The sequence below is a fragment of the Phascolarctos cinereus genome, unplaced genomic scaffold (assembly GCF_003287225.1).
Source record: "Phascolarctos cinereus isolate Bilbo 61053 unplaced genomic scaffold, phaCin_HiC Scaffold_9;HRSCAF=440, whole genome shotgun sequence".
Classification (NCBI taxonomy): domain Eukaryota; kingdom Metazoa; phylum Chordata; class Mammalia; order Diprotodontia; family Phascolarctidae; genus Phascolarctos; species Phascolarctos cinereus.
Genome location: NW_027556402.1, coordinates 134707488 through 134727477, shown reverse-complemented (window position 1 = coordinate 134727477; position 19990 = coordinate 134707488).

Sequence of the window (19990 nt, the reverse complement as noted above, 5' to 3'; positions counted from 1 at the left end):
AGTAAATAATAAGTACAGTTATCCATTCCACATCACAGCTTTCTCTATTGTGTTTCAATGTATCATGGGTCAGCATAAGAAATTAAATGGGAATTTTTGGGAGTTTTGTCAAAGATGCAGAAAGCAAACCACAGAAAATTTTAGAAATTAAGAAATGCATAAATATATGTATGGTATTGTATAATATCAACATATTTTGTCTTTTAATACCTTAATATTCTAGACTTCTCCAGTATGAAGAAAAGACCAAAAACTCAATGCAAATTTTCTAGATTGCAGGGGCCTCATGCCCCTAACTTCTGAAATATGGAAAGGATAACTTTAATTCCAAGAGAAGACTACTACTAAAAACTAGGGGGATTAGAAAAAACCCTGTTTAGGAGGGGTACTTGAAGTGTGCTTTGAGGGAAACTATGACTTCTATATAGTAGAGATGGATGAGGAAGTATATTCTAGAGGCGGAGAAAGAAACACAAATGCAAATGCCAAGAGTTGAAAGATGTAGTTGTTGTACAGGTTGTTGCTAATGGGTCAGTGACTGAAATAGAGAGTATATTAAGAAGAATAATATAAAATTACTGCAAAGATGTGAGGGAATCTGATTGAAAATGGGTCTTAGCAGCCAGAATGAAGAATTTTGATTTAATCCTAGAGGCAAAAGGGAGCCAATTATGTTAGATAAGGTAAAATGATCAGATCCATGTTTTAGGAAAGACTACCAATCTATACCAGAGGAAAATCTACACAATTCTCTAGATTGAGATTGGTCATCTAAGACTGAGAAATATGTCACAATATCATTTAAGCTACAAACAGGTATACACAGAGTATAAGCCAGGTGTTCCAGCATACTTTTGTAGTGCATTACATTCACCCTTGTTTCAAAGAGTAGACACACCTGGTCCGTATTATATGCCTCTCTATAGTTACATGCCATAGTATCTTATGTGTAGCTGCTATCAGTGTAATAATACATTAACAGGCAATGAAGGAAATTGCTACATTGAGTTTAAAGTGTCTATAACTATTAAATTAATTCATTTGTTCAACTTCTGGAATTTTCTTGTTGCTTCTCCCTTTCACAATCATCCCAAATCAAGCAACTGCCTCAATGTTTGGAATTTCATGTTAGAAAGGCTGAATAGAAATCTTTTAGGACTACAGTAAACATTGAAGTCCATCTGCACTTTCTCTTGTGACATTTCAGAGCTTGCTGGCTGATGTGGAGTAGAAAAATGACTTCCAGGGTACTACCTTTAGAGGCTTCCTTTTGGCAGCTTAGCCCTAATCTGAGCTATCTGATCTATTACCTCAGTAACTTTCAAAGGGATAATAGGTGGGTTGGCTAGAAACATTCTCCTTCAATCTAGGCATTTACAGATTTGCAGCCTAGGGTCTTCTAGTAGAAGATAATTTGTCATATTTGGAGTTCCAACTCGTCACACATAAGGCAATTTCTGGAGAAAGTGCCAATGTGAGAAAGCAGCAGCACAAAAAGCAATTGTTAGCAATGATTTACCTCCTTTAGCACACTATTTGTCAGCACATTAGTGGCTTAGGAAAAGGTCAAAATATTTTGCACATTCAATATAGTCAGTATGCAATTTGCATAGGGAACCAATAAAGTCAAGCTAATTTTCCTGCATTCCTCATCATGATGTGACTTTCTCCCCCTGTAGTGAACTGACCATGTGATCAGTTGAACATTTATGTTTCAAGGACCCATTAAAGGGTTGTGGACAATTTTCTCCCAGAAGTTTCATATATGTTATTTTAGTCCTTTATCCCTATCATCAACTTTAACCAGTGTACTTTTATCTCTCTCCCTGGATATTAGACCAACCACAGAAAAGACATTTTACAGTTAGCTCACAGCCAAGGGTCAATTTTCAAAGGGACCAAAATCAAATCAGCCAGTTTTACCTAATCCACATGAATCTAGCTTGACCACAAACTCATTTGTGATTCTGTGTTTAGGGTTTTATTTTATTTATTTTTTAGTTCAATTTAACTTACGTAAGCTAAGAAGCTAATCAATAGTGCATTTATAACACACTGAAAAAATGCCACTATTTAAAAAAAATATTTTCTGTTAAATAAGGAACACGGATTTTTGTGTCTTTTAGACCACCAAGTTCTCATATTACCTGAACCAAAGAAAAGGGAAATGGAGTTATTTTCTTGATCAAGATCTAAACACAATAGTCTCCTTGTTTAAATATCAATTTTCATTGAGAAGTTGAGGCAATGTAGTTAAATATAAAAATTAGTCAAACAAGTTATGTGACATTTGCTTTGTTCAATATATTCATTTTTTTGTATTTGAATTCAGTAAAACTAGTTTATGTTTCTAGACATACAAAAAATATGGTTAAAAAAATAAGGCAACCATTTCTATTTGGAAAACTATCAGCACAATTGACCATATCAGTAACAAAACCAACAGAAATCATATGATTGTCTCAATAGATGCAGAAAAAGCTTCTGACAAAATATAATCTCCATTCCTATTAAAAACAATAGAGATCATAGGAATAAGTTGAGTTTTCCTTAAAATTATAAGCAGCATTTATCTAAACCATCAGTAAGCATTATAGGTAATGGGGATAAGCTGGAAACATTCTCAATAAGATCAGGTGTGAAACAAGGATGACTATTATCACCACTATTACACAATATTGTACTAGAAATATTTGCCTTAACAGTAAGTGAAGAAAAAGGAATTAGACTAGGCAGTGAGGAAACAAAACTATCACACTTTGCAGATGGCATGATGGTATACTTAGGGAATCCTAAAGATTTGACATAAAAAGTACTTAAAACAGTTTAAACTTTAGCAAAGTTGCAGGATATAAAATAAACCCTCACAAATCATCAGCATTTCTATATATTACCAAGAAAGCCCTGCAGCATGAGATAGAAAATTCCATTTAAAATAGCTGTAGACAATATAAAATACTTGGGAGTCCACTTGCCAAGACAAACCCAGGAACTATATGAATACAATTGGAAAACACTTTTAACACAAATAAAGTCAGATCTAAATAATTGGATAAATATCAATTTCTCATGGATAGGCTGAGCATGACAATTCCATCTAAATTAATTTACTTGTTCATTGCCATGCCAATCAAACTACCAAAAATAGTTTTATGGAGTTAGAAAAAATAATAACAAAATTTTTCTGGAAGAACAAAAGTGCAAGAATATCCAGGGGATTAATAAAAAAAAATGCAAACAAAGGTGCCCCAGCCATACCAGATCTAAAACTTTATTATAAAATTGCAATCATCAAAACTATGTGGTACTGGATAAGAAATAGTGGGGTGGTGTTAGTGGAATAGGTTAAATACACATGACACTGTAGTCAATGGCTATAGTAAACTACTGTTTGATAAACTCAAAGACTCCAGCTTCTTTGATAAGAACTGATTATTTGACAAAAACTACTGGGAAAACCTGAAAATAATATTGCAGAACTATGCATAGACCAACATCTTATACCTTATACCAGGATAAGTTCAAAGTAGGTACATGATTTAGAGATAAGTGATTATACCCTAAGCAAATCAGGAGAACAAAGAATAGATTACCTGTCAGATCTATGGAAAAGTGAAATATTTATGACTAAATAAGGTATAGAGAACATCATGAAATGCAAAATGGATAATTTTAATAGTATTAAATTAAAAAAAATATTTACACAAGCAAAACCAATGCAACAAAAATTGGAAGGAAATCAGAAACCTGGGAAACATTTTTTTTACACCCAGTGTTTCTGATAAAGGCATCATTTCTAAAATATATAGATAATTGATTCAAATTTATAAGATTTCAAATCATTCCCTGATTGATAAATGGTGAAAGTATATGAACAACCAGTTTTATGATGAAGAAATCAAAAGTATGTATAGTCATAAGAAGAGATAATCTAAATCATTGTTGATTAGAGGAAAGAAAATTAAAACAGCTCTGAGGTACCACCTTGAATTTATCAGATTTCCTAATATGATATAAAAGCAAAATTATAAATGTTGCAAATGTGGGAAAATTGGAACACTATGTTGATGGAGTAGTGAACTGATCACACCATTCTGGAGAGTGATTTGGGACTATGCACAAAAAGCTGCAAAACTATGCATACCCTTTGATCCAGCAATACGATTACTAAGTCTGTATCCCAAAGAGATCGTACAAAATGGGAAAGGATGCACATGTACAAAAATATTTATAGCATCTCTTTTTATGTTGGCAATGAATTGGAAATTGAGGTGATGCCTATCAATTGTCTGAAGAAGATGTGGTATATGAATGTAATGGAATACTATTGTCCTTTAAGAAATGATGAGCAGGTGGATTTCAGAAAAAATCTTACATGAGCTGATACAAGTGAAATGAGCAGAACCAGGAGTATACTGTTCACAGAAAAAAGCGATACTGTGTCATAATCAGCTATGAAAGACTTAGCTATTCTCAGCAATATCATGATCCAAGATAATTCCAAAAGATAGAAAATGCTATCCACACCCAGAGAAAGAACTATAGAGTCTGAATGAAAATTAAAGTATGCTATTTTCACTTTTGTTGTTTGTTTTGTGCTTTCCTGTGGTTTTTCCCTTTTGTTCTGATTCTTCTTTCACAACATGACTAATGTGGACATATGTTTAACATTATTGCACATTTATAACCTGTATCAGATTGCTTGATGTCTTGGGGAAATGGGGCAGAAGGGAGGAAGACAAATTTGGAACTCAAATTCTTACAAAAATAATTGTTGAAAACTATCTTTACTTGTAATTGGAAAAAATACTACTAAGTTTAAAAAAAAGATTAATTTCTGTACCCAACTATGTGTATATGCATATTCTTCCATCCATGAACATGAATTCTGAAATGTGTGAGGTTTAAGTATAACTTACTCTTCATTCTTATTATATAAACTCCCTTTCATTACAAATATTCTTCTTTATGTGTCCCATATATGTAAGGTATTTTCCCATTCTTCCCTTCTCTTCTCCTTTTCCTCCAATTCACTCTTTTTTTAATCTATCTGTCATTTTCAGATCATCACAACATAACAGACTCATATTCATGCACTCTAAGTTGATTGTTTGTAACTGCCCTAGTGATGGTAAAGTTCTTATGGAATATATGTATAAATTTTTCACATAAGAAGGTTATTCCCTTGTGATTCCTTATTCATATTTACCTTTTTTGTGCTTTTCTTGAATCTTGTGTTTCAATGTCAAATTTTCTGTTCAACTCTGATCTTTTTTCATTGCATTTCCATTTTTTCTTCTGTAGGATAGTACTTTGTTTTGATAATTGGGTTATTCTTAGTTGTACTCCCAGATCTTTTAACTTCTGGAATATCACATGACAAGTTCTTTGTTTCTTTACAATAGTAGCTGCAGGTATGTGTGTGTGTGTGTGTGTGCGCGCGCGCGCGTGTGTGTGTGTGTGTGCATGTGTGTGTGTGTGTGTGTGTGTGTGTGTTGTTGTGTGTGTGTGTGTGTGTTGGATCCCAACTGTGGCTTCACAGTATTTGAATTGTTATTTTTTTCTGGCTGTTTGCTGTATTTTCTCCTCGACCTGAGAGCTCTTAATATTGGCTATAATATCCCCAGGTCTTTTCATTTTTATATTTCTTTCATGAGGTAGAGTCAGTTTTTACTTTCTCATCTGGTTCCAGGAAATCTGAGAAATTTCCCTTTATAATTTATTTTAATATAACATGTAAACACTTTTGTTTTGGTTCATGGCTTTCAAATAATCCACTGATTCTTAAATTATCTCTCCTTTATCTGTTTTCCAGGTCAGTTGTTTTTCCTATGAGATATTTCACATAATTTTTTCTTATTTTTTCTATCTTTCAAATTTGTAGTTTTTGTTTCTTTGTTTCTGGAAGTGTCATGGAGTCATTAACTCCTTCTTGGCCCATTATTTTAAGAAGTCATTTTCTTCAGTGAGGTTTTGTACCTCTTTTACCATTTAGTTAATTCTGATTTTAAAGAATTTTTTTGGTGGTTTTTGTTATTGTTGTTGTTATGCATGTGTGTGCTTCTTTTAGCAAACTGATAATTCTTTCTTCATTTTTTTTGCATTGTTCCTATTTCTTTTTCCATGTTTCTCTACTACTTAAAAAAATAATATTATTTGTCAACTTTTTTATCTCTTTCTTTAGTACTTCTGAAAATTCTTCTTGGGCTTATACCAATCTATCATTTTCTTTGAGACTTTGTAGATATTTTCAAGTTATTGTCTTTTTTCCGAGTCTCTATCTTTAACTGCCCTGTCACAATAGCAACGTTTTGTGGTCAGGTTATTTTTGATTATTTTTTGTTCATTTTTCCCATCCTATCTCTTAACTTTAGGTTTTATGCTTGTATTAGTAAACTCTGCTTACCTCTGAGAGGATGACTGGTTTGAGCTATTATCTTTTATGTTTCTTTTTTTCTTACTTTCAAAATTTTGAATTAGGGTTTGTAAGTTTTTATTGTTACCAATATGTCATGATTTGGGCTGAGGTTTGTTAAATGCCCCCAAGTCTGTGTTCTGCTCCTTATACAAGTAGGGCCCTTGATCCCTCATGACAATGACTATTCCTTTTCGACCTTGATGAGTGACTCTGAACTGGTAATGGAAATAAAGCTACTAGATACCAACTGTCTCTGGTGCCAGTGTTAGTACACTGATAACCTTAGATCTCTTTTTGCCCAGGTCGTTAGCCTTTTTAAAATGTCTGGACATTGGTTGATCATTGACAGTGCTGTCACAACCCACTACCACTCTAGTATATGCTGTGTTCCAGGCAGCCCAAAGCCCAATGTGAATAGACTTCTCTGTGTATGTTATAAAGTGCCCTGAGGTGGAAACATAACTCACTGTGACTTTTTCTTGGCTTTCTCACTCAGAATTTGGGTAGGCATATTCTGTATGTGGTTATGGAAGAGGTTTTGGGGGAGTTGCAACAAAGTTGCTAAGCACTTGCTCTGCCATTTTGTCTCTGCTTCTCTAGAAAATAGGTTTTCAATGCAGTTGAATCTGTAAGCCATTGAAGAATGTTTATCTTCATTTCTTGGATAAATTTCTTAACCTTTCATAATGTATGGCATATTACAAAATCATTTTGTAACATTCTTTCTTCATTTGGTAATTTCTACATTTCTTTTAGAATTCTATTCTCTCTCTAATTTCCTCATTGGAGGCTAGATTTCCATGAATTAAAAAATCTCTAAGCATTTGGTAAGTGGGTGTATTTGTCACAATTTGATGAAAAATGGCATGGTTTTATACACTTGCCTAGACTACTTCTAATAATAGTGGTATGGTTTCTTATATTAAAAAAAGCAATTTTCATTAATCAAAATTACTTTTTTTTTCCAGTTGAGTATTTTAGTTTTTGTGTTGTCCATTTAACTATGAATGGCTTCTCCTCCTTCCTACCAACAATGCCCATCAGCTGCTTTTTCATTGGTCTTCTGTCTGAGCTTCCATCTTCAAGAAGTCTATGCAGCCCTATTAATTAATGAATAAATATCCTTCCACATACTGAATGGTTCTGGGAATCATTGTTTATTTTCAGAGTATTAATTTGTCTGATTTCCAAAATGAATTATTTCTCATTAATGTTTTTGGTTTTCAATTGCACTTAGAAAAGTTTACCAATAAGTGGGTCGGTAAGCAGTAGGGGAATAACTGGTGCTTTTTGGGGATATTTGGAGTTCAAAATGTTAACAGGACATCCAGGTTGAAATGCCACATGAATTAAAGTGAATTCACTCGTAATAGTATATTTTCTTTTTATTTATTTTTCATCAATTTATTTTAATTTATCAACAATCACTTCCATAAGCTTTTGAGTTTTAAATTTTTCTCCCTCTTCCTCCCCCCTCCCTTCTCAAGATAGCGTGCAATCTGATATAGGCTATACATATGCATTCCTATTAAACATATTTTCAAATTAGTGATGTTGTAAGGAAGAATTAGAACCAATAGGAGGAGTGGCCAGAAAGAGGAAACAAAACAAAAGAAAAATAGCAAATAGTATGCTTCAATCTGTATTCAAACTCTACAATTCTTTCTTTGGATGTGGATAGTATTTTTCATCATGAGGCCTTTGGAGATGTCTTAGATCCTTGCATTGCCAAGAAAGGCTAAGTCTATCAACGTTAGTCATCACACCACATGGTTGTTACTGTGTACAATGTTCTCCTGGTTCTGCTCAATTCACTCAGCATCAGTCCACATAGGTCTTTCCAGGTTTTTCTGAAGTCCACCTGTTCATCATAATAGTATATTTTCTGAGTTGTTCATTTTGTTTTGTAATATTTGAACTAAATAAGCTGTCTATATTCTACCTTATTTTGATACACCTGGAGATTTACAATTTTTTTTCCTCTCCAATGACTTCACAAGAATTCATGCTTTTCTTTCGGTGTGAATGTCCTTTTTTGGGGGGAAAACATTGCTTACTAAATCTCTGAATGAGTTTTATAATCTCTGCCTTTGGCTTAAGCCCCCACCAATGATATTCCCCTAATTTTAGAGTTGCCTGCACCTGAATTTCATTTAACCCTCTAACAATCCAATGAGCTTTTACAAAGGAAGATTTACCTCAAAGAAAAAATACAAATAAAGTCCCCCCTCCCAAACAAACAAACATGGGGATACAATCCCCTCTCAGGGGATTGAATTCACAGTTTAATTAAATTCCTATATAACATAGTCCCACCAAATTCCAAGTCAGAGTCCCACTTGGGTTCTCATCTTAGCACTCTGGTTTCACAGAGCTTCCCTGTTGGAATCCTGTCTCCAAAATCACTATAGCTTAATGTCTTAGGTATATGAACCCTTCTGCCTATACCTAGAACTGAAAAAGATAAACAAAACTGACCAAAATTCTAAGCCTATTTGTCACAACAAAATATTTTAAAAGTGAATAGAGACATCCCTTCCCCATACCTAGTTTACTCCATAGCACCTATGCTGTGGATAAATAGTACCTTTATCATTACTACACCACCCCATGCTTGAGAAAGAGAGAATAAAAGTATCCCTCTCTGGTAGTTTTAAAGACCCAGCTTGTTATAGCTATTCAGCCAAGGGAAAAGATTGTTCCCATCCATATGGTCGGAGAACACAAAATGTCTTCTTTGAAAAGTAGGTCCCTGGCAACTTAACATAGATGCCTCCATTTTGCGTGATGTGGCAAAGTGTCAAAGCCTTATTACTTACACACACACACACACACACACACACACACACACATTTGTATACATATGTATGTGTATGTATGTGTGTATGGACAAAACTTTAAAATGATCAATATTTAGATAAATAAGTAGAATATTTAGATGACATAATTGGCATTAATTCAAATCATAGAATTCAATTGAACTCTAGGATCTTCTTCTTGGCATTTTATTTTAGTGACTTCCCTAATTCTATTTTTTTATGTCTTTCTTATGTTCTTCTAGCTTTAATGTCTTAATGTAACACCACTATTTCTCATGGATTTGGATATAAGGATCTTGTTTGTCAGTGATAAATATAAAGAAGTTGAAACTCTACAACTTCTAAAGTATTTTTCTCTGTACTTTTCCTGCATAGGCATGTTCCCAGTATCAACAAGTTGGTACTAATTTTCATCTCCACTTCGCATGTCCCTCTCCCCAAAATAAGCAGATAGTTTATCATCCTTTTTCCTTTTCTCAAAAAAAAAATTAAAGAGATCAACTCATGGAAACCATATGCATCTCAGAATAGATACTCATTCATGTCAGATCAAGGAAGAGCAAACAAAAGAAACAAATAGGCTAAGTATTTAGGTAGTATAATGAATAGAGCACTGGGCTGTGAATCAGGAAGACTCATCTTCCTGAGTTCAAATCCAGCTTCAGAGGATTAACTAGCTATATGACTTTGGACAAGTTACTTACAACTCTTCATGTGTAAAACAAGCTGGATAAGGAAATGGCAAACCACTCCAGTATCTTTGCCAAGAAAATTCCAAATGGGGTCATGGAGAGTCTGACACAACTGAAACAATTGAAAAACAAAAATGAGAGCTTTGTCATTTGTGTTTTAAATGCCACTTTAAGTCCTGGAGGGGTGAGGGAGAGTGGCTAAAGAAAGTCAGCCATTCTCACAACTCCAACTCAGGAAGCAGTTTAATGGAGTCCTGATCCAATTCTTAGGGAAAAATTGCATTGAGGGCATGGTTGCTGTCTTTTAAATTCTCACTGAGAGATCATCACTTTTGGCTCTATAACTCACACAGTCAAATGCAACCAGGAATACTACTTTTGATAAATCACTAGAAACTCCCTACCTAGACACATATACAGAATATTAAAATAAAAAAAAGATAGCCATTTTAAAAGGGACTTGATTGAAGGGATCAGGATCTTTATATTTTTCGTTAAATTTCACTCCATTCCTTAGAAAAGAGTGATTGGTGATGGAATCTATCACTATTAGCCAAATATGTTTATTATATTAATTTGTTCTCTTCTCTCTCTCTCTCTCTCTCTCTCTCTCTCTCTCTCTCTCTTCTCTCACTCACACACACACACACACACACACACACACACACTGACATACTCTTGCTTTTGTAATTAGAGGAAAGCTCTAAAAAAAATCTTTTCACTGACTCAACCATTCCCTTTGCTTTGTGCTAATTGAAACTAATAGGCTGTGATGATCCAAAGAATTGCAAGAGAAAAAATTCCATGTCTTTAGATTCTGAACAACTTAGAAATTAAAATAAGAAAACATGATCTTTAGTACTTTGAGAAATGACTGCATATTTCGCTTCAGACAGTAGATAGTGTACATTAGATTCTGTCCTTAGGTGACTTTTTCTAGTGAAATGGTTGATAAATTAATTTCACATATTGTTCTGGAAGTTCAATGAATTACCAACTAAGCCTTCCTGAAAAACCATCTGTGCTCCACTGCATCTGCCCTGTTCCCTCAGTTGCTGTGTTCCTCTTTACCCAACCATGTGTTGTTCATTCCTAGGCTGACTGCCATGCCTTGTGTATTCCAAATACTTACATGGATGTGCAATCTCCAATCTGTGTTTGTGTGATGAAACCATTTTAAATCTATTTAAAAACCTTTCATTCTGCTTAAATGTGTTTGAAATGTTGTATTTTGTGGATTATTGAAAGCATTGCATGATTTCCCAAAAGGGATCCATCCTGATCTACTAAAACCCAGTTTTGTCCTCATTTTATTTTCCCATTATTAAGAGTTAACTATCATGAATTACAGTGAGGAAATTTCATAGTGTCCCAGGTGTCAATATATTTAATATATCACTTTTGAAAAGAAGTATTTGGAGACACTCAGTATCACTGTGAAATTATTTTTTTTTGCCTGGACTTCATTTTGGTTATCTTCCATGGCTACAGAGTATAACTTAGAAGACCATAAATCTCAATGCTTTATTGTTAACTTGATATAAATACTCAGCAGATCATTAAAAAGAAATTATTGAAGTTCAGTCTACCTGCCTTATATAATTTTATTGTATGCATAAGAGAAAATTTGCTTATGCAGAGCTTTCAAGTCTACAGAGTACAATGTCAAGACTCATAGTGAATATAAGTTGGGGTGTATGGGGTGTTCAGAAGGGACTAGCTATTCTGATGTGAGGGCTTGTGAAGCCTTTTTCATCCCTTTTCAAGGCTGCTTATCCACCTTTGGTGTCCACTTTCACCAAACTCTCACCTGTGGCTCCAAGAAGCTATAGTGTGTGCAGCACCCATACCATGTTAAAATTGTCTCAGAAGACAGGCTAAACAAAGTTGTTGTCAATTGGCAGGCCTTACATGCATCGGTGTGTGAATGTGAATGTGAAGACTTTCTGTGGCTGAATGGGTGGATGAGAACAATTTGTTCCAAAGGCCTTAAAGACAGCTGAAGTAGGGGCTGTCTAGCACTTAGAGATGGATCAGATGTTGAAGATGCCAAGGTCTTCCACTGCAACCTGGGTCATCACCAGTCATTTTGACATATCTTGACTTTGAACTCCTATGGCTCTGGAAGTGAGATTGAGGCTAATGACTGTGATCAATTCTGCTTCACTTAAACCCAATTCACATGCAAATCAAGACATTACCCTCTTAATATCATTGATCCTTTTTCCAAAATGAAAGAAACAAGTAGACTGATATGTATGACCTATTTTGGCCAATAACAGGTCCCAGCCAGGGGCAGGTAGATGGTGCAGTGGATAGAGTAGCAGCCCTGGAGTCAAGGGGACATGAGTTAAAATCTGATCTCAGACACATAACACTCGCTTAGCTGTGTGACTCTGGGCAAGTCACTTAACCCCAATTGCATCACCAAAAATAAATAAATGAATAAAAAATAATAGGTCCTAGCCCAAGCCTTGCTTGTTCATTGTTTAGGTTTTGATGGCTCAAAGTGAGTGTAAATAGCAAACGTTTCTGTTCTGGCCAGAAACCTTGAGCTTCTTCTCCTCCCAGAATGACTCTTTTGAGAAGGCAAACTAGACCATCTTTTGCCTCAGTTCTTATCTAGCCTTTAATTACTGATTGGGTGTTGCCTCAGACATACTGAGACCTAGGAAAAACCTTAGCTTTAAAAGGCCAAGGTCTCCTATTACATCCACAGCCAATACCAGTAATGTTGACCTATGTCTTGCCACTGGACTCCAAATAACCCAGGAGGAGAGACTGAGGCTGATGACTTTGCATAGGCCTGCCTCAGTTAATTCCAATTCACTTGCAAGTTAAAACATCACCCTCCTGATGTCATTGATCCTCTGAGAATGAAGGATAAACAACAACGACAACATTTTGCTAGTACAGTTGAAACTATAGCACAGAATTAAAGGTTATCATAATTGGTAGAGACATACAAAATCATCTAGTCCATTATCATTGTATAGGTGAGGAAAATAAGACTTGTGGATTAAAATAAAATACTCATGGTCACACTAGGTAGTGGCAGAACCCAGAATTTTAAAAAAAAGTCTTATAACACTACTTTTGCCACCACAACAAAAATAAAAGATGACTATTAAATTTTGGATCTAGATCAATATTGCCAATGTTAGAGACAGATAAGTTAGATTGTAGAGATGAGTGTAAGGGAAAGATAATATATTTTTAGTCATTTTACATTTGAAATGATATGAAAAATATTCAAACAGAAGTTTTTGCACATAATGCATATTTAATAAATGTGTTGAAACGAATTGAAATGTTGAGCAAGAGTGAAAGATCAGAACTAAAAATGTAAGTGAATAAAATGGAAGAGACAGGTCAAATGAGTGGAAAATGTTTATATCAATAGCTGTCTTGAACCACTCAAAAGTTCATCCTTTTAATTTATTCAGATAAGAAGTCTTAAGATTGACAAATGGTTTTAATTGATTTATGACTATTAATGTTCCTGTTTTGAAGACAATTCTTAAAGGTCATTGTTGGCTTACTCATAAATAAAGGAGTGATTCTCCAATGACTATACAGAATGTCCTAAAGATCTTAGTGTTGTTGGCAGCTTAAAGCCTTACTAAGAATTTTGAGACACTCTATACATTATTTAAAAAGGAGGTAGGTCCATTTTGTAGGAAGAAGTAGAGATGGTAGATGAGAAGTTTGAGTGCTACATTAATATGCTTGAGCTATTAAAAAAATCAGAAGATAATTTTTAGATCTTTGGGGCTGGTCCCACCCCTAGGATTTATGTACTTGGATCCAAGTTAGAATAGAATTAAAAAAAAAAAGGTCATTGCTAAATTTCAAGTAAAGATAAGGATGAGAAGACATTGTTAGTGATCCCAACAAAGTTATTACTTCTTAGAAATTGTAGTTAAAAGAAAAGGTGGTGACTAAGAGTTTATAAATGTTCACAATGAGGAGATCAAAAGAATCCAGAAACTATTTCAAATATCAAACATGAATCTCTTTATTAAGTGGGGAGACATTGTAAGCAAGGTCAATAATGGTTTAAAGTACAAGCTGATTGAAAATACTGCATGGCATTGCTACATCACACACACACACACACACACACACACACACACACACGCATAATGAAAACAGTGGAAGGAAATGAGTTTTCAAAGAAATTGTAATGAGACACCTCTAAAAAGAGCATGCTGAAAGCATGTAAATAAAACTAGGACAATAAATTGCATGAACTAGAAGTTATTTATGAGCATTTGTATAAGTTATTCTCAGAATCAAAAGCAGTAGATTCTCCTAATCTGGAATCTACTCCCTCAAGTTCTGTTGTATTATCAATCAGCCAATCAGAAAATATTTATTTATTAGTATTTATTTGATATTTACTATGCAAAGAAGACATGCTTAGTACTTCTCCTCAATGATAAAATATTGTAATATAATAACAGAGACAACATACAAATAACTAGGTACATATAGTAAATGGAAGGTAATCTAAGAGAGGAAAATCCTAGTCATGGGAAGGGAGAGATTGAAGAAGGTCTCAACAAAATTATTTATTGTTTCTGTGATTTGTTCTTTAACCCACTCATTTTTTAAATTAAATTATTATTTCCAATTAATTTTTAATAAATGTTTCCATGGTTCTTTATTGAATGTAAATTTTATTGTATTATGATCTTTAAAAGATTTGTTTAGTATTTCCACTTTTCTGCATTTGTTCATGAGGTTTTTATGCCCTAATATATGATTTGTTTTAGTGAAGATATCATGTATAGTTGAGAAAGAGGTATATTACTTTCTATTCCTATTTGGTTTTCTCCAGAGGTCTATTATATCGAACTTTTCTAAAATTTTGTTCATCTCCTTAAATTCTTTTTTTATTTTATGTTTAGATTTATCTAGTTCTGAGAGGGGGAAAGTTGAAGTTTCTCTCTAGCATAGTTTTACTGTATGTTTCCTCATAACATATTTAACTTTTCCTTTAAGAATTATGATGCTATGCCACTTGGTGCACATATATGCTTAGTATTGATACTATCTATTTTACCTCTTAAAAATGTAATTTCCCTGCATATCTCTTTAATTAGGTCTTTTTTTGCTTTTGCCATGTCTGAGATCATGATTGCTATTCCTGCCTTTTTTTATGCCAGCTGAAGCAGAATAGATTCTGATGAAGCTCCTTATTTTAACTCTATGTCTCTCTGTTTCAACTGTGTTTCTTCTAAACAACATATTGCTGGAATCTGGTTTTTAATTTTTCTGTTCCATACTTTCATTTATGGGAGAGTTTATGTCTTTAACATCCATTGTTATGATTACTAACTGTGTAACTATGTTTCCTTCCATCCTATTTTTTAATTGTTTATCCTTTTCTCACTCTTTATCCTGTTCTTCCTCAAATTTGTTTTGCTTCTGACCACTATCTCCCTTAATCTACCATATTTTCTCTCCTATCCTCCCCCACCACTTCTCTTGTGTCGTTGCCCTCCTACTTCCCTTTTGGATAAGATAAATTTCCATACCTAAATGAGTATGCATATTGTTTCCTCTTTGAATCAATTTTGATGAGAGTGAAGTTCAAGTATTGCCCACTACAATCCCTCTTTTCCCCCTCTAATGTAAAAGCTCTTCCTTGAATGCCACTTTTATAAGATAATCCTCTTACCCATTCTTCTTTTCCTTTCCCCCATCTCCAAGTACATCCTTTTTTCTTACCCTTTATTTTTTTTAAGATCATGCCATTAGAATCAATTCATATTCATCACCTCTAGATGTTTATACTCTTTCTAACTGCCCTATTAATGATAAAGTTCTTAGGAATTACAAGTATTATCTTCCCATATAGGAATGCATGAAGTTTAATCATAGTAAGTTTCTTATTATTTCTCTTTTCTTTTTATGTTTCTCCTGATTCTTAATTTGAAAGTCAAATTTTCTGTCCCTTCTGCTCTTTTTAACAGAAATACTTGAAGTTCCTCTATTGCATTGAATATCCATTTTTTTTAAACTCCTGAAGGATTACATTAAGTGTTTCTGGTTAGGTAATTCTTGGTTGTAATTCTAGCTACTTTGCCTCCTGGAATATTATATCCCAAGTCTTAAGGTGGAAATTGCTAAATCTTTTGTGATCCGGACTGTATCTTCATGATATTTGAGTTGTTTGTTTCTGGTAGCTTTCAATATATTTTCCTTGACTTGGGAACTCTTAGAATTTGGCTACTATATTCCTTGGACTTTTAATTTTGAAATCTCTTTCAGGAGATGATCAGTGGGTTTTTGAATTTTTAATTTACTTCCTCTGGTTCTAGGATTTCAGGGCCATTTTCCTACAAAATGTCTTGATATATTATGTCTCCTTTCTTTTCCAGGTCAGTTCTTTTTCTTTTTCTTTTTTTTCTTTTGGCTAGGCAATGGGGTTAAGTGACTTGCCCAGGGTCACACAGCTAGTATGTGTTATGTGTCTGAGGCCGGATTTGAACTCAGGTCCTCCTGAATCCAGGGCCAATGCTCTATCCACTGTACCATCTAGCTGCCCTAAAAGTTTTTTGATTTTTTTTTTTTAGGCATTTGGGGTTAAGTGACTTGCCTAGGGTCACACAGCTAGTAAGTGTTAAGTGTTTGGTCTGAGGCTGGATTTGAACTCCAGTACTCCTGACTTCAGGGCCAGTGCTCTATCCACTGCGCCACCTAGCTGCCCCTCAGGTCAGTTCTTTTTCCAATTGATATTTCATATTTTTCTTTTTTTTCATTCTTTTGACTTTTTTTTAATTTCATGATGTCCTATGGAGTCATTAGCTTCCACTTGCCCAAATGCCTTTTTTTCTATTTCTCCAATTCTGTTCTTTTATAGGACTTTGCCACAGAATTCTACTTTCACAATAAAGAGAGCAGTTCAGACATCCATACTTACAAATACTATTGTACAGATTTTTTTTTTTGGCATAGACTTATGGTCTTACCCTTCTTGATACTCCAGGTGAGGGGAAAGGATATCCCCAGAGCTATAGATTAGCTCATATTCTGCCACACAATAAGCAAGCTTCACGAGCACTGAGAAGTTTAACAACTTGCCCAGGAACAGTTTTTAATATCTGTCAAAGGCAGGACTTAAGCCCAGATATTTTGACTTTCAGGCCAGCTTTCCATAAACTAAATGATGCTACCTCTCACTGAACAGATTAGGATATGAATTTCAATGTGCAACCCACTAAGTAAGTCTATTCTGTCAACTAATCAGACATTTTAGATGGATTAAGTAGGGATAAGACTGTATATAAGAAGCCTCAAAACGCTATTCTGTGTCTTAAACATGATCCCAAGTTGTTCAACAAATAAATTCTAATTGTTTTAATATCAGGAGTCTCATGGTAAAATTTTATGGCTATGAATGATTAAACAACACAGTCTTGGATAATAACAATAGCTACATTTAATATAGAGCTCTACATATGTTACTTAATTTGATACTCACAATATCCCTGTGTTATAGGTATTGCTTATAATACAATTTTAAAGCTGAGTAACTAAGTCTGAGAGAGGGTAACATGAGTTGTTTGGAGTTACACAGCTAGTAAGTACCTGAGGCAGGATTTGAATCCCAATTTTCCTGACCTCAAGCTCAGGATGCTGTACACTGCCTATCTTCTTCTTACAGGTGTCACAATTGAGAGTTAACCAACAGATCATGCAAGGACACATGGTGTATGAAAATAGGCTAAAATATATCATTGTATATTTGTCTATTAAGTGTATAAAAATCATTATTGACATGACAGTAAAAGTAGATAAACCAGAAACATAGGGAATGTGACAATCAGTGGACAGCCTGAATATTTCGTTGGGTATCCACAAAATATATTAGACCTCAGGAAATCCATCAGCATTTAAGGAGGCTCCTTTATGAAGTAAATGTACAAAAATCACAAGAATTAAAGGGACTGGATGCATTCTGATATATACAAATAGAGAGAAAGCAAACTAACAAAATTAAGGATCCCTTGACATGTTGAATTAGAAGTGATGAAGGACAATTCAGTTTCATTTACAAATTGGAGAAGATAATACCTGCCTGAGCTATCTCAAGATTTATGAGAGGAATGGGCTTTTGTGAGTCATAAACCATAATTTAAAATGTAGCTTGCATCAAGGATCAATGATTTACTTGGAATGGGTTTTCCTCTTGACTCTTAGCCTCAATTTTTGTGGCTTTTTATAGTTTTCAGCAGAGTAGCAAATCTTCTAATGATGAAGATCTCTAAATCTAACAGAGATATAAATCAGTACTGGCACATTTTCTAAGACTCTCCCTTTGTCTTCACTGGCCATCTGTCATTCCCTGATTTCTTTCCACTCCTTATCTTTATCTCTCCTCTTCTTTGTTTCCTTCAAGTTTTAGCTAAAATTCCCATATTCTGCAAGAAGCCATTCCAATCCTCCTTAATGCTAGTGCCTTCCATATGATATCATCTCTAGTGTACCCTGTATATATTTTGTCTACATGCAATTCTTTACAGGTGTCCCTTCCATTAGACTGTGTGTTTCTTGATAGCAAGAACTGTTATTCCCTTTATTTATATCCAGTGTTTAACACAGCAAATAGCATATAGCACATGATGTTAATAAATGCTGTTGACTTGACTTGATAAGAATACCAGAGTCTTCACTTTATTTATATTGTCTTTCAGAAATTGGAATGATTTCCCCCACCATCACCATTATAAGGCACTGGAGTAGGACATTAGAAGAGAAATATGAAAAGTATGATATTATTCACAAATGTATTATGGTTCTCTTCAATAACCATTTTGTCAGATATTAAACTGCTCCATGAGTTTGACAAAAACAGTTAATTTTTCTTTTCTTCCTAAGAAATATGAGAGTGAAGCAAGGCATCAGCATAGCAGCATATACCACATTTATTTGAATGACAATTCAGTTAGGTCATCTAGAGGTCACTAATACGTCTGATATCTTTGAGAATTTTAACACAAGTGACTTTTCTTGTTGTTGTTGCTTTAAGCTACAACTAATGCTCTGAAGAGGGTCACATTCTACAAGGAAGTATAACAAGTAGATTTCCCTTACTTGTCTTTCACAAGTCAAGAAGAATGGCATTGCTTAGTGACCCTGAGGACACCAACTCTCTATCTGGAGAGTAAACATGTGACAATATGATCCTTTTCACTGGGAAATGGCTAATTTCTTTATCAGGACATGCCATGAATCAACCTTCAATCTCTTATCACCTGGGGGAAATCATTGGCTAAGACCTCTTCCCTATCATATCAACATTCTAATGGGAACCGTGGGGCTTCTTAGTTCTATATTCTTTTTCCCATCATTAAACTCTTTCTATCATTAATATGTGTCATCAAACTGCCTCCCAACCTTCTTATTCCATCTATGATACAAAGAGCAGGAAATGATACAAATACCCTTATTCTGGCTATCTCCTGCCAAAGTCAATCCTTATTCAAGCATACTTTTAATTCTTCAGCCTTACTCCAACCCTGCACAGAATACTAGCTCCTTCCTTTGCTCTATTTAATGTCCATTCTGTTGCAAGAATACTCTGAAAATCTTCCCCTGATAAAATCCTTTCTCTTGTAACTTCTCCCATGAAGTCTATTTTCGATTCAACAAATAGTAATCATCCAATACATGTTAATTTTTATGCAAACCACAGCTTTGTGTTATAGCTTATATATAGTTAGAAATTTCTATGTGTGTGTATAATACACATGCATATATAGGTATATATCTCCATATTTTAATGCACTAGCACTTTGATTTCTCTGAGATAGAGAAGTCCTGCTGATGAAACTATTTTGAAATTGAAGAAGAAACTTAGAGAATTTTCTAGGGTGTTGAAAGGTCTCTTTCTCTAGTCATTAGGTATCAGAGGTAGGACTTTAACTCAGGTCTTCCTAAACCTGCATAACAGATAAATAAAGATATCTATATCTATATTTTTTTTCTATGTGTGCCTCAATGAATAAAGGGTTGGCCTTAAAGACAAAAAAAAAACTTGGTTCAAACCC